Source organism: Schistocerca gregaria, chromosome 2 (assembly GCF_023897955.1).
Source record: "Schistocerca gregaria isolate iqSchGreg1 chromosome 2, iqSchGreg1.2, whole genome shotgun sequence".
In the NCBI taxonomy this organism is placed as follows: domain Eukaryota; kingdom Metazoa; phylum Arthropoda; class Insecta; order Orthoptera; family Acrididae; genus Schistocerca; species Schistocerca gregaria.
The window spans coordinates 917,296,183-917,311,132 of NC_064921.1; positions in this window are offsets into that span (position 1 = coordinate 917,296,183).

Here is a 14,950-nt window from a genome sequence, read left to right on the forward strand (position 1 = left end):
TGTAACACATTGTTTCTTAAATTGGCAACATTTTGTGTCAAATATCACACTACATCTACACCTAGATGACAATAGTTCGTTCTCTTTCTCCTCCATCCATCATCAATTTACATAAAAAATCTGATTGTTTTAATGGCTTTAATTTCCACCGTGGTAAACAGTATGGTTGATTGTGTTGGAGAATTCGTACACCCTTTGAGACTGAGATTTCGGCATAATGGAGAAGAGAAGGACGTTTGCACAACAAGTCACTCCTGGCGAAGTAGCTAATATGATTTCAGAAGCTAAGAGTGTACAATCATTCAATACTTCTATGATTTCGTCTCGATACTCAATACACTATTGCGTACAGTATCAGTCAAGATCAGTTATGTTTCTTGGAGCAGAATTTTGATGGATAGCATACCTCTTATAGAAATAAAAGATTCTTGCAATGAAATGACACCGTGGACGGAGCGTAACATTTTGTGACAGGGTAAATCTATCAAGAACTTCCCTTCACTTCGTTCTCTACCACCAGTCGGACGAAGGCGCATCATTAGTGATGCTAAAATGAGGCCCCCCGACGACTTTGGACTAAATAGTTATCAAATAACATACATTTTATCGCAGTGTTTGTGTAACATAATTATGCACACATCAAAAAAAGTTTTGCATCACCCCAATTCCCAGAATTCCTGTGGGCAGACGTTGATTGTGGATATTACACCACACAGTTCCGTTCACTGTTCAGAGATGTAAAAAAAACGCAGAAAGATGTAAACAATAATGCATGAGCAGCGCCCATTACACGGAGGCGGTCCGACAGCCGATCAGTTCCAGTCATTCCACCAGGAAGGAGGTACATGGCTCGTGTTGTTTGTAGTTCAACCATGCCTAGGTGGTCAATACCTGCGGTTTGAGCCGGCCGCGGTGGTCTCGCGGTTCTAGGCGCGCAGTCCGGAACCGTGTGACTGCTACGGTCGCAGGTTCGAATCCTGCCTCGGGCATGGATGTGTGTGATGTCCTTAGGTTAGTTAGGTTTAAGTAGTTCTAAGTTCTAGGGGACTAATGACCACAGCAGTTGAGTCCCATAGTGCTCAGAGCCATTTTGAACCTGCGGTTTGATAGCATCCGCATTCTTACTTTGTGGCAGGAAGGGCTCTCAACGAAGTGTCCACGCGTCTCGGAGTGAACCAAAGCGATGTTGTTCGGACAAGGAGGAGAGACAAAAACTGTCGATGACATGCCTCTCTCAGGCCACCCAAGGGGTACTACTGCAGTGGATGACCGCTTCCTATGGATTATGGCTCGGAGGAGCCCTGAGAGCAACGCCACCATGTTGAATAATGCTTTTCGTGCAGGCACAGGACGACGTGTTACTACTAAAACTGTGTGCAATAGACTGCATGATGCGCAACTTTACCCCCGACGTCCATGAAGAGGTCCATCTTAGCAACCAAGACAACATGCAGCGCGCTATAGACGGGACAAACAACATGGCGAAAAAATTGTTCAAATAGCTCTGAGCACTATGGAACTTAACATCTGAGGTCATCATCTGAGTCGCGCGCTTCCAAACTGAAGCGCGTAGAACCGCTCGCCACACTGGCCGGCTCAACATGCCGAATGGACCACTCAGGACAGGCATCACGTTCTCTTCGCCGATGAGTGTCACATATGCCTTCAACCAGACAATCGTCAGAGATGTGTTTGGAGGCAACCCGGTCAGGCTCAACGCCTTAGACCCCCTGCCCAGCGAGTGCAGCAAGGTGGAGGTTGCCTGCTGTTTTGGGGTGCATTATGTAGGGCCGACGTCCGCCGCTGGTGGTCGTGGAAGGCACCGTAACGGCTGTACGATACGTGAGTGCCATCCTCCAACCGATAGTGCAACCATATCGGCAGCATATTTGCGAGGCATTCATCCTCGTGGACAAAAATTCGTACCCACATCGTGCACATCTTTTGTTCAAAATGTTCTAATGTGCGGGAAATTTTATGGGACTTAACTGCTAAGGTCATCAGTCCCTAAGCTTACACACTACTGAAACTAAATTATCCTAAGGTCAAACACACACACCCATGCCCGAGGGAGGACTCGAACCTCCGCTGGGATCAGCCGCACCGTCCATAACTGCAGCGCGGCTAATACCGCGCGGCGCACATGTTTTGAATGAAGTTCCTTCAGGATAACAACATCGCTCGATTGGAGTGGCCAGCATGTTCTCCAGATATTAACCCTATCGAACATGTCTGGGATATATTGAAAAGGTCTGTTTACGGACGATGTAACCCACCAAACACTCTGAGCGATCTACGGGGAAACGCCTTTGAGGAGTAGGACACCCTGGACGAACAGTGCGTTGATGAACTTGTGGGTAGTATGCTACGACGAGTACAGGCATGCATGGTATTAAACGTAGCGGTGTTTACAGCAATCTGGACCGCCACATCTGAACGTCTTGCTGTATGTTGGTGCAGCATGCAATGTGTGGTTTTCATGAGTAATAAAAATGACGGAAATAATATTTATGTTGATCTCTATTCCAGCGTCCTGTACAGATTCCGGAAATCTCGGAACCGACGTGATGAAAAACTTTTTTTTGACGTGTGTATTTCGTATACAATTGGGACAGCTTACTGTAAATATATTTGTAAAATTAATTTGGAAATTCCATAAACATTTCATATATACAACTTCAAATTTCGTAGTATCAAAAGCGTTTTTTGCTTAACCTATCAAATTTGTTTTTCATGACTTATTCCCTTCCACATGTCAACGCTTCAATTTGAATCCCTATATCGACGGCCTTTAGGTTTGTACGATTTATCGTGAATGCTCTAACACTTTTTCTTATTTAGTGTCAATTCCTTCTTTTCAAACCATACAGATACCTTGCCTAAAACACTTTTCAGTTGATTTTGTTTTCCTAATGACACTGGCAGATGATAAATGACATCATCATCTGCAAATTGTCTAAGAGGGCCGGTCAGTTGTCACCTAAATCGTTTGTCTGTGCTGAAAACAGCAGCGTGGTTATAATATTTCCGTGGGGAGCGCCAGATATCTTTTGTTTCACTCGATGAGTTTCCGTTAACTACGTCGAACTGTGACCATTCGGACAGAAAATCAAGAATCCAGTCGCACAGTGGAGTCTATTCTCCAAAGTTAAGCAGTTTGATTAGAAACTGCTTTGGAGGAATGGTGTCAAAAGCCTTCTGGATCGATATGTAACAGGCTTTTGGAACATATATTGTGTTCGAACATTGTGAATTGCCTCGAAGGAACCGGTTTATTGACACACAGTCGATACGGATTTAGAAAATATCATTCTTGTGGAACACAATTAGCTCTTTACATACGCGAATTTTTAAGTGCTATTGACAACGAGTTTCAAATTGATTCTCCGTTTCTAGATATCCAGAACGCTTTTAAAGCTGCACCACATAAGCAACTTGTAGTCAGTTTGCGTGCTTACGGAATATCCTCTCGTTTATGTGACTGGATTCGTGATTTCCGGTCATAGAGGACACAGATCATAGTAATTGGCGGAAAGTCATAGAGTAAAATGGAAATTATTTCTGGAGTCCCCCAAGATTGTGTTATAACCCTTTTCTGTTCCTTGTCTATATAAATGATTTCGGAGAGAATCTGAGCAGATGATGCCGTCGGTTATCGAGTAGTAATATTAACAGAAGATCAAAACAAATTGCAAAATGATTCGGTTTTCCGATGAATCAGTCAAATCTAAAGGCCGTAAATACTTTGGGATTACAATTACGAACAACTTAAACTAGAAGAAACACAGAAAACGTTGTGGGGAAGGCTTACCAAAGACTGTTTTATTAGCACGACACTTAGAAAATGTAACAAACGTACTAGAGAGACGGCCTGCATTATGCTTGTCTGTTCTCTTACAGAATACTGCTGCACGATGTGGTATCCTTATCATATAGGACTGACGGAGTACACCAAGGTTGTTCAAAGAAGGGCAGCACGTTTTGTATTATCGCGAAATAGGAAAGAGATTGTCGCTGAAATGATACAGAGTTCCGGCGGAATCTTCTTACGAAATTTCAGTCACCTGCTTTCTCTTCCGAATGCGAAAAAAAAATATTGACCCGACGTACATCAGGAGAAACGATCATCATAATAAAACAAAGGAAAATCAGAGTTCGCACAGAAAGATATAGTTGTTCGTTTTTTTCCGCGTGCTGTACGATGTTAGAATAACAGAATTATTGTGAAGGTGGTTCAATGAAACTTCTGCCAGGCACTTGAATATGATTTGCACAGTATCCATGTAGATGTAGATGTACAAATATCGAATCAGTTCGAAATCCCCTGTCGATTGCACTTGTCACTTCGTGTGAGTAAGGAGCTAGCTGTATTTCACAACAACGATAATTGCTGATCCCATGCGAACTACTGTATGAGTCAGTAGGACGTTTTTATCGAGGCGATTCATATAATTCTACCGTGCTGCATGTTCTAAAATCCTAATATGTGCCAGAAGACTAGCCTTTGTTATGTGAGTCAAGCTGCTTCGATTACGCCGAGAATATCTACCTTTAAATTACTCGTATTGCCAGCTGTTCTTGATTTTTCCCGATTAGTGTTCAGCTTTTTTAATTTCTTATTTAACACTGTGTGTGCCAGGAGTTGGGTATATATTTCTTGTAAGAATATTGTCTTAAACCAGGACTGCGTTTGTACTATGTTGTGCTCTTACATTCTGCATTTATTCTGTGTTATTCAAAATACAATTGTGATTGTATCTTTTGAGTCTCGGAGCAGGATTTTGGTGTTCAGCTATTGATTAATTGACTAATTGAGGATTTCTGGAATTTTGAGCCAGAATTCAGTTTTGTACTACAAAATTTTGCAATGTTTCTTTGAAGTATGACTTAGTTTCAGTGTTATTTGAGCTGTATCTCTTATGGAGTATGTTCGGTACTGTTATTTTTTATATTATTATTGAATATGAACCAGTAAGATTTTTCTTAGAGTGCTCAGTTCAAATAATCTGATTTGGAAGTGTTTTACCTGAAATTTTAGTAATTGTGTTCAGTAGCAAAGTCTGCAATAAATTATGTCACTGCTTAATTATATGTAGTTTATTATCAATTCCACATAGAAGGTTTATTGAAAGTGCACTTCACAATTCCCAGCCACGTCCCCTCCACAGTGTATGCTGCTGCTTATTACACCGTACTAACTGATAAGTCTATGTAAGAGTAGCAAGCTTCATTTTGATCCATGATATGGTGTTAATCTTTTCACTATACCAAAGTCTGTCATTTGAAACCATGTAACTACCAGTCTCTATTTCCAGAAAAATTGCGAGATCCGACCATTGCACTAATACTTCACACATCTATTAGTTCACATACTGTCTCCAGATGGCTCCTGCCAATTTACGCCGATATTCTCTACAACAACAACGCAGGAATACAAGTTAAAGTTGATTAATGAGATGTAACACAAAAAATATCGCACTTCAAATCTCCACAAAAACAAATGGAATTTATTTGCTGTACTTAAACTTTGGAGAGTACGTCATTTATATTCAGCACCACCTTCAGCGAGCAAGTGCAGGCACGCTACAGCCACTAATCTCTCCAAGACAACCCGAAAAAGATGAGAAAGAATTCTATATCCGCGATCAAAGAAAACTGTTGTGATCTATTAAATTTTACTGACTGAAAAACTTTTCTGATGCCTATGGGTCACAGATTACTGATTTCCGAATGTAAAGCGCCCTAAAAACCAGCCTCCACAGAGCCACAGAACTCACGACTTGCCATCTAAGACCTCGAGGGCTGCCTTCGACTCTACGTTTTAGTGAGTTCCAAACTGCTGATGGACACACGTCCAGATCGTCCGCTCTCAAAATTCCGCCATCTCTCTCCCCACATCCACCACTGCTGGCGGCTCACCTCCAACTGCGCAACGCTAAGCGCTGTTAACACCCAACTGCCCAACACTACAATGGCAGACGACAATGCAAACTAGCCACAGACTGCACACAGCACAGCCAGTGATTTTCATACAGAGCGCTACGTGGCGTTACCAATAAGAAAACGTAAACAGTCTACTTACAAGGTGTTGTAGCAAAGTGGCCCCAAGTGGAAGCGGGCGGAGTCGCTACTGAAGACTATCCTATATCGTGGCTGCGGAGGGCGCTCGCAGTACAGTGGATGTGCTCCATTGGGTCCTCTGCATCCCTCACAACAGCTATCGGCAGCCGGCCGTTGTGACCCAGCGGTTCTAGGCGCTTCAGTCGGCAACTGTGCTGCTGCTACGGTCGCAGGTTCGAATCCTACCTCGAGCGTGGATGTGTCTAATGTCCTTAAGTTTAAGTAGTTCTAAGTCTAGGGGACTGCTGACCACAGATGTTAAGTCCCATAGTGCTCAGAGCCATTTGGACCATTTTTGAGCTATCGGCGTTGGACGAAAATTTGTGATTCCGTTGCCAGTCGTGATAACCGGTAGGTTGGTATCGATAACTGATACCACGCCCTCCATCCCTCCCTCCCCTGCACCAGACCATGGATTCCGAAGGCACGACCAAAAGCAGTTACGTCACTAGAATGAGATTTTCACTCTGCAGCGGAGTGTGCGCTGATATGAAACTTCCTGGCAGATTAAAACTGTGTGCCTGACCGAGACTCGAACTCAGGACCTTTGCCTTTGGCGGGCAAGTGCTCTATCATCTGAGCTACCGAAGCACAACTCACGCCCTGTACTCACAGCTTTACTTCTGCCAGTATCTCGTCTCCTACCTTCCAAACTTTACAGAAGCTCTCCTGCGAACCCCGCAGAACTAGCACTCCTGAAAGTAAGGATAGTTCTCCAAGGTTCGCAGGAGAGCTTCTGTAAAGTTTGGGAGATAGGATACGAGACACTGGCAAAAGTAAAGCTGTGAGTACAGGGCGTGAGTCGTGCTTCGGTAGCTCAGATGGTAGAGCACTAGCCAGCGAAAGGCCAAGGTCCCGAGTTCGAGTCTCGGTCGGGCACACAGTTTTAATCTGCCAGGAAGTTTCAGTTACGTCACTGTATGACTTCTGGTGGCTGTGTATCGTACTCGGCGGGGCCGATGAACCCAAGCAGTTGCTGCAAAGCCCAAAGTGGCAATGGTTTGGTTACGGTATACTTCCACAGTGCTCAAGTTTCAGCCGGTCGAGTGCGTCCGCTTTTTGACGGTCGGCAGAGAGCGGGACGGGTGGCGGAAGACGACAGCAGGTGGACCTGGCCGCCGCTTCTCCGGCCGCTGACTGCGGACAGCGCGGGCAGCCACCCCGCTGCGCCGCGCCGCGCCGTGCGGTGAGCCGCGAGCGGCCGGAGTGGCGGGCAAGCAGCGCGCAGCGGCGGACGTTTTAAATTGCAACTGTCAGAAGAGAGTGACTGACTGACTGGCTGTAATTAAGTGGGAGGCCTGTCGGTGGGCGCCGATCGCCTCTTTGTTTGGGGCGCGCTGCAATTAGCCGCAGTAACCGGGGGTGGCCGGGCGCGGAGAGGCGGCACGGCGAGGAGCGCGGCCGGTCGGCGCGCACACACACACACCCAGAGACAGCTACAGCGGCGCACCACCTGCCCAGCGGCGGCCGGCGGAAGCAGAGGCGGCGCCCCAGATTACGTGGGCCAGTGAGCGCGGCGCCGCGCCGGGCTGTGCTACCGCTGCGGCGACTTCAGTTTCACGCTCAAGCAGTCACGTAAACAGTGTGACACGGTCACAAAGAGTGTTCCTAGTACCACAGGATCAGGGAAAAACGAAGTCCCTGATTATATACAGGGTGTTACAAAAAGGTACGGCCAAACTTTCAGGAAACATTCCTCACACACAAATAAAGAAAAGACGTTATGTGGACATGTGTCCGGAAACGCTTACTTTCCATGTTAGAGCTCATTTTAGTTTCATCAGTATGTACTGTACTTCTTCTATTCACCTCCAGTTGGCCCAATTGGAAGGTAATGTTGACTTCGGTGCTTGTGTTGACATGCGACTCATTGCTATACAGTACTAGCATCAACCACATCAGTACGTAGCATCAACAGGTTAGTGTTCATCACGAACGTGGTTTTGCAGCCAGTGCAATGTTTACAAAGGCGGAGTTGGCAGATGCCCATTTGATGTACGGATTAGCACGGGGCAATAGCCGATGCGCGGTACGTTTGTATCGAGACAGATTTCCAGAACGAAGATGTCCAGACAGGAAGTCGTTCGAAGCAATTGATCGGCGTCTTAGGGAGCACGGAACATTCCAGCCTATGACTCACGACTGGGGAAGACCTAGAACGACGAGGACACCTGCAATGGACGAGGCAATTCTTCGTGCAGTTGACGATAATCCTAATATCAGCGTCAGGGAACTTGCTGCTGTACAAGGTAACGTTGACCACGTCACTGCATGGAGAGTGCTACGGGAGAACCAGTTGTTTCCGCACCAGGTACGGCATGTGCAGGCACTATCAGCAGCTAATTGGCCTCCACGGGTACACTTCTGCGAATGGTCCATCCAACAATGTGTCAATCCTCATTTCAGTGCAAATATTCTCTTTACGAATGAGGCTTCATTCCAACGTGATCAAATTGTAAGTGTTCACAATCAACGTGTCTGGGCTGACGAGAATCCGCACGCAATTGTGCAATCACGTAATCCACACAGATTTTCTGTGAACGTTTGGGCAGGCATTCTTGGTCATATCTTCATCGGGTCCCATGTTCTTCCACCTACGCTCAATGGAGCACGTTATCGTGATTTCAAACGGGATACTCTACCTGTGCTGCTAGAACATGTCCCTTTACAAGTACGACACAACATGTGGTTCATGCACGATGGAGCTCCTGCACATTTCAGTCGAAGTGTTCGTACGCTTCTCAACAACAGATTCGGTGACCGATGGATTGGTAGAGGCGGAACAATTCGATGGCCTCCGCGCTCTCCTGACCTCAACCCTCTTGACTTTCATTTATGGGGGCATTTGAAAGCTCTTGTCTACGCAACCGCGGTACCAAATGTAAAGACTCTTCGTGCTCGTATTGTGGACGGCAGTGATACAATACGCCATTCTTCCAGGGCTGCATCAGCGCATCAGGGATTCCATGCGACGGAGGGTGGATACATGTATCCTCGCTAACGGAGGACATTTTGAACATTTCCTGTAACAAAGTGTTTGAAGTCACGTTGGTACGTTCTATTGCTGTGTTTCCATTCCATGATTAATGTGATTTGAAGAGAAGTAATAAAATGAGCTCTAACATGGAAAGAAGGCGTTTCGGGCACATGTCCACATAACATATTTTCTTTCTTCGTGTGTGAGGAATGTTTCCTGAACGTTTGGCCGTACCTTTTTGTAGCAGCCTGTATGTACACTGAAGAGTAAAAGAAATTGGTATGGTACCTAATATCGTGTATGGCCCCCACGACTACACAATACGTCATGGCATGGACTCGACAACTGTCAGAAGTCTTCGTTGATCCATTATGGATCGTAGGACGACGGCTGGCATGAACTTCTTTATGAAATAATTTACCAACACCTGAACGATTTGTAGACTTCACAAAATAAAATTAACTTCTACAAATCATACGATTGTTAGTAAATTATTGCATCAAGAAAATGTCTGAAGTAGTGCTGGAGGCAATTTACACCATGGATGCTGCAGGGCTGTCAATAAATCTGATAGAGTATGAGAGGCTGTAGATCCCTACCGAACAGCACGTTGCAAGATGTCCCAGATATGCTCAATAATGAGATTTTCACTTTGCAGCGGAGTGTGCGCTGATATGAAACTTCCTGGTAGATTGAAACTGTATGCCACACCCAGACTCGAACTAGGGACCGCAGTTTTAATCTACCAGGAAGTTTCATATCAGCTCACACTTCGCTACAGAGTGAAAATATTATTCTGGAAACATCTCCCTGGCTTTGGCTAAGCCATGTCTCCGCAATATCCTTTCTTCCAGGAGTGCTAGTTCTGCAAGGTTCGCAGAAGAGCTTGCATGGGGGCTTAATTAAATAAAACGCAATTAATTTTTAATTTTAGTCGCTGTTTGTCCGATTACGCAGTCTCGTAACCGGTTGGCCCTGAATAATATTAGTACGCAATCTGACTGCAGAGAATAACAACAAAGAATAAAAGGAAATTTCCGTTAACACAATTAATTAATTAAGTCCCCAGCAAATATAAAAGCTACGAAACAAGAAAGCATAAGTGTAACTGTTCTGTGTGTGGAAGTGTGATTCAACGTACACATCTTGCACGGTTCTTCCTCAATGCGACAAGCTGCTTTAAACCCCATTTACAATGAAGTAATTAAAAAATCAAAACAGAAATACTATGATTGCACATAGAAACCAGAATTACACTCTAATACATGAACACAAGCCAGATGCTTTGTTGACTGAACCTGTGACCAAGAGGCATTGTTATTTAGGAAATTTGGAATACAAAATTTTTTTTGCATTACCTCATATATATTGACGAAAAATACACTCTTATCATTACAACATACCCAATCGAACAGCATCGGCTGTCTAGCCCATCAGAACAACTGCACACGACATACTCACAACTAGTACTGCAACTACGCCTGCCGCAGAACTACAGCTGCCCACAGCAACTTCTCAGCAGCAGCTGCCATTGGAGGCGGCTGAATAATACTCTTTGGCGGAATCTCTGGCGCTGTGACTCAATGTATCCACCTTTCACATGCCTCTCCACCACGGGCTAGAATTTGATGGTATTTTTGCCAGCATTGGTGGCGCAAATACCACCAAATTCGTCCAAAAAAATACAGACAAAAATAAAACATAATATTAATAAGTAACTATCACATAACTAAATAAATTTTGGTTTTGCACTGACCCTTCAATAACCTAAGATATAAAATACAGTAAGGAATACAAATGCTTGCATACATATGATTTTACATAATAGTTTACACAAGTATCATGTGGTTAAACAATTCAATCAATAGCGTCATAGCGAATAGGTGCAGGTAAGAGTCTCATAACATTTCATAAACAGTAAACATACAAAAAATCAATTTATAGAAATATTCACATAAAATCCATTCAATAGTTGAATAAACAAGTTGGACTCCTCAGAGTAGTTGACAGTTCCAACAGTAGCACCCAGCAATGGTCAACAGGTGCAAATAGCAGTCCCATAACATTTCATAAGCAGTATTGAAACAGCTCCAACAGTGGCACCCAAAAATGGTGAGCAGGAGCAGACACCAACAAGTGACATTATCTCAGTAGAAGCAGTTCCATCAGTGGCATCCAAGAATGTCGAACAGGTGCAGGTAACACTCCATAGTACTCACTATCGCTAATTAGACAGTTCATCAGAGTTCATCAGCAGAAATTAAACATTACCAAGTGGCACCCATCAATGTTGAACAGGTGCAAGCACGAACAACAGTTTGAATGCACACACAATTGCTTTTACAAAATTATTATCAATGCTCTTACACTAAACATAGAAATTATAATAAACACACAAATGATATCAGACAATTGTAATATTAACTATCACAAATACACAAGTATAAGAAAACCTATAATATTTATGGTTGTCAGTGCAAACCACAACAAACAAGTAAAATAATATTTAGGAGATAGGTCGGTACCAATTATTTGGGATTGGGAAAGGAAAACATAAGTAACAACCCTGTTCATTAATCAATCATTGTCAAGATTATTTAACACAAAGTATAAATCACATAATCGCGAACAGCAAATTACGTCTAAAGTACGAACCTAAGTGGAAATATGTTACCTGAAAAATAAACTCAATTAATAGTTAACTTTTTAGTTTATTACTTTCTTCTTCGAAATTACATTCTTCCTGAAATTTTCTCGATAGCATGTCCTCTTAACGTCGGACACACACAGAATTTACCTGAAGTTCTTAAATATTTTATACATCTGTATCCTGAAAAATATTGAACGTTAATAACATAATTTATCAAGTCACTATAGCTTTATACTGAATTTATTCGGAGAAATTAGACTGTGTATTTGTTTACGGCTGTCAGTGCATTCGCACTGAGCGCTCGATCAGCTGTAGGTACGCGTGACGTAGGAAGTAATTGTTTGCGGTCAACGACTGCCTTGTGCGGCGCGCAGACTTGACTGTTGCTTTGAGTATGTGCCGCCGCCGAAACACGGCGCGGTATCCTTGAACTCTCCGTGTGCTTACGTATAACAGTTAGTTTCTCAAAAGTATTTCATTTTACAAAAATTTTAACGTTCGATATATGATGCATTCCCTTAGAGCGCCGTGATTTAAGAGTTTCTACTTCGACAGTGTTATCATGAATAATTTTGCGAACCCTATATGGACCGTTATAAAGCAGAAAAAATTTGCGACACAAGTCTTTTCCTTTGTGAGACAAACGATGAGACTTAATTAACACCTTTTGACCAGCTGACAAGGTTTTTAAACGACCAGGACGTTCAGCTGATTTCGCTCTTCTAGCAGCCGCAGATGCAATAGTTTGTAGAGCCAGATTGACAACTTCAGAATGCCGCAGTTTCCGTGAAGGCGGAAAAGGAACGATTTCAGAAATGCGATTTGCCGGTGCTTTATTTTTTAATATCAATATAGGCGGTAAGGAAGTTGAATCATTAGGGAGTTCATTCAGAATGTTTTGAAAAATATGAAGATACTGATCCCACGTTGTGTGATTCTGATGACAATAAAGTCGTCACAATTTATTGATTTCCTTCATCGATCTCTCTGAAGCGTTAGATTGAGGGTGAAAAAGTGAAATGAAAACTGGTTTAATCTTACGACGCCGTAGAGTACGAAGCCAAACTTTGGAGCGAAACTGTGATCCATTATCTGATATAACCTTATGAACATGTCCCACTTCTTTAAGAAAATATTTGATGAAAGCATTAGATACTGAACGAGCTGTTGCTTTGCGTAAAGGTGTAAAACACACATATTTTGATGTCAATTCCACTGCTACCAAAATGTACGCAAAACCATTAGTAGAACGAACCACTAGACCGAACAAATCGACTGCAGCCATGTCCTTTAATTTCGCTGGAATAATAGGAAACAACGGTGCTCTGTGAGAAATAGTTGGCGGCTTAGCCTTTTGACATAATTTGCATTTGGCAAGAACAGACCGAATACGTTTTTCCATATTACTGAAGTAGCAATTTTCTCGTAGTTTATGAAAGCATTTTCTGGGACCAAAGTGTGCATAACTCAAATGTGTATACCAAATCAATTTATTAACCCACTCATCAGGAATGCAAACTAACCAGAGTTGTCTACCGATTTTCGTTTAAAAAGAATATCATTGCGAACTAAATAATACTGTCTAATCGCTACGCTTTCCTTTCTCCTCCACTTCTCCTTAATGCTCTTCCAGATTGGATCATTGTTTTGCTCCTTAGCGATGTCCTGGAGCGAAGAGGAAATAAAATTTCCAAACGCAACACCTTGAATATACATCAAACAATAATTGTTTTCTTTGCAGTCCTGCTCAGCACTTTGTTTCAAACCCATAGGTGCACGTGATAAATCATCAGCAATAATATTTGAAGAACCCTGTATGTAAACAATACTTAAATCAAATTCCTGTAGATACAGCGCCCATCGTGTCCATCTTCCATGAGTTAATTTTGTTGACATAAGAAATTCCAGAGCTCGCTGATCGGCGTAAACCTTAGTATGTCTCCCATACAAAAATATGCGAAATTTTGTGAACGCCCAAACATCAGGCAAGACTTCAAGTTCCGAAATCGAATAATTCTTTTCTGATTTACAGAGAACACGACTTTCAAATGCAATAGTTTTCTGAACTACAACGCCGTTTTCTTCTATCTCTTGAAATAAGTGTGCACCTAGGCCTTTGTATGATGAGTCCGTTGCCAAACAAAAATCTTTAGATAAATCCGGATGTGAAAGAAGTGGAGCAGCAACTAAAGCATCACAAAGTTGTCCAAATTCTGATTGAGCTTCCTCATTCCAACACCAATTAGAATTCTTTCCAGATAGTTCACATAAACGAGGTGTGGCCAAATTGTCCAATCTAACAAAGCGTCTAAGAAAATTACAGACACCAAGGAAACTACGAACATCACCTTTTGTAGTAGGAACAGTATAATTACGAATAGCGTCTAGTTTCTCTGGATCAGGAAGAATACCTTCTGTAGAAATAATATGAGCAAGAAATTTCACCTGAGAACGACCAAATTCAGATTTTTCCAAGTTCACTGTAATGCCAACTCTTGCAAAAATACGTAATAATGAATCCAAAATTTTGTTGTGCTCACTCCAAGAACGTTTAGCAATAAGAATATCGTCAACATATGAAGTAATATTGACACGAAGATAAACAGGTAAAATTTCGTTTAAACTACGAATGAATGCTGCTGAAGATACAGTAAGTCCAAACGGTAATTTCCGAAACAGGGTAACAGTTACCAAAAGCTAAAAAGGCAGTGTATTTTCTACAATGAGGGTGGAGTTCTATTTGCCTAAAACTTGCGCGCATATCAATCGCGGATAAAACTGTAATTCCATGGAAATGTTGAAGAAGTTCGTCTAGATTTTGTGGACAGTCAGTTTCAGGAATGATGATATTATTTATCTCTCTGGAATCCAGAACCAAACGAATTGACCCATCCTTTTTAAGTACGACGTGTAATGGGCTGGTATAAGGACTGACTGCTGGCTCAATAATGCCTTGATCTAACATGTATTGAAGTACGCTATTAACCTTGTCTCTATAAGCCAAAGGAATAGCGTACGTTTTTCCTCGAAATGGTGTGTGCTTTTACTTTAAATAAATATTGAAAGCCTTATATAGTTCCTGTGTGATGACTAAATACTGTAGCATGTGACGTCAAAGTTTGGTGCAGTTATTCTCTTGCAACGTCATCTGGCACCTCAGCTTTCTTAACCTTTTCATTAATTAATACTTCGCTATTAATTAT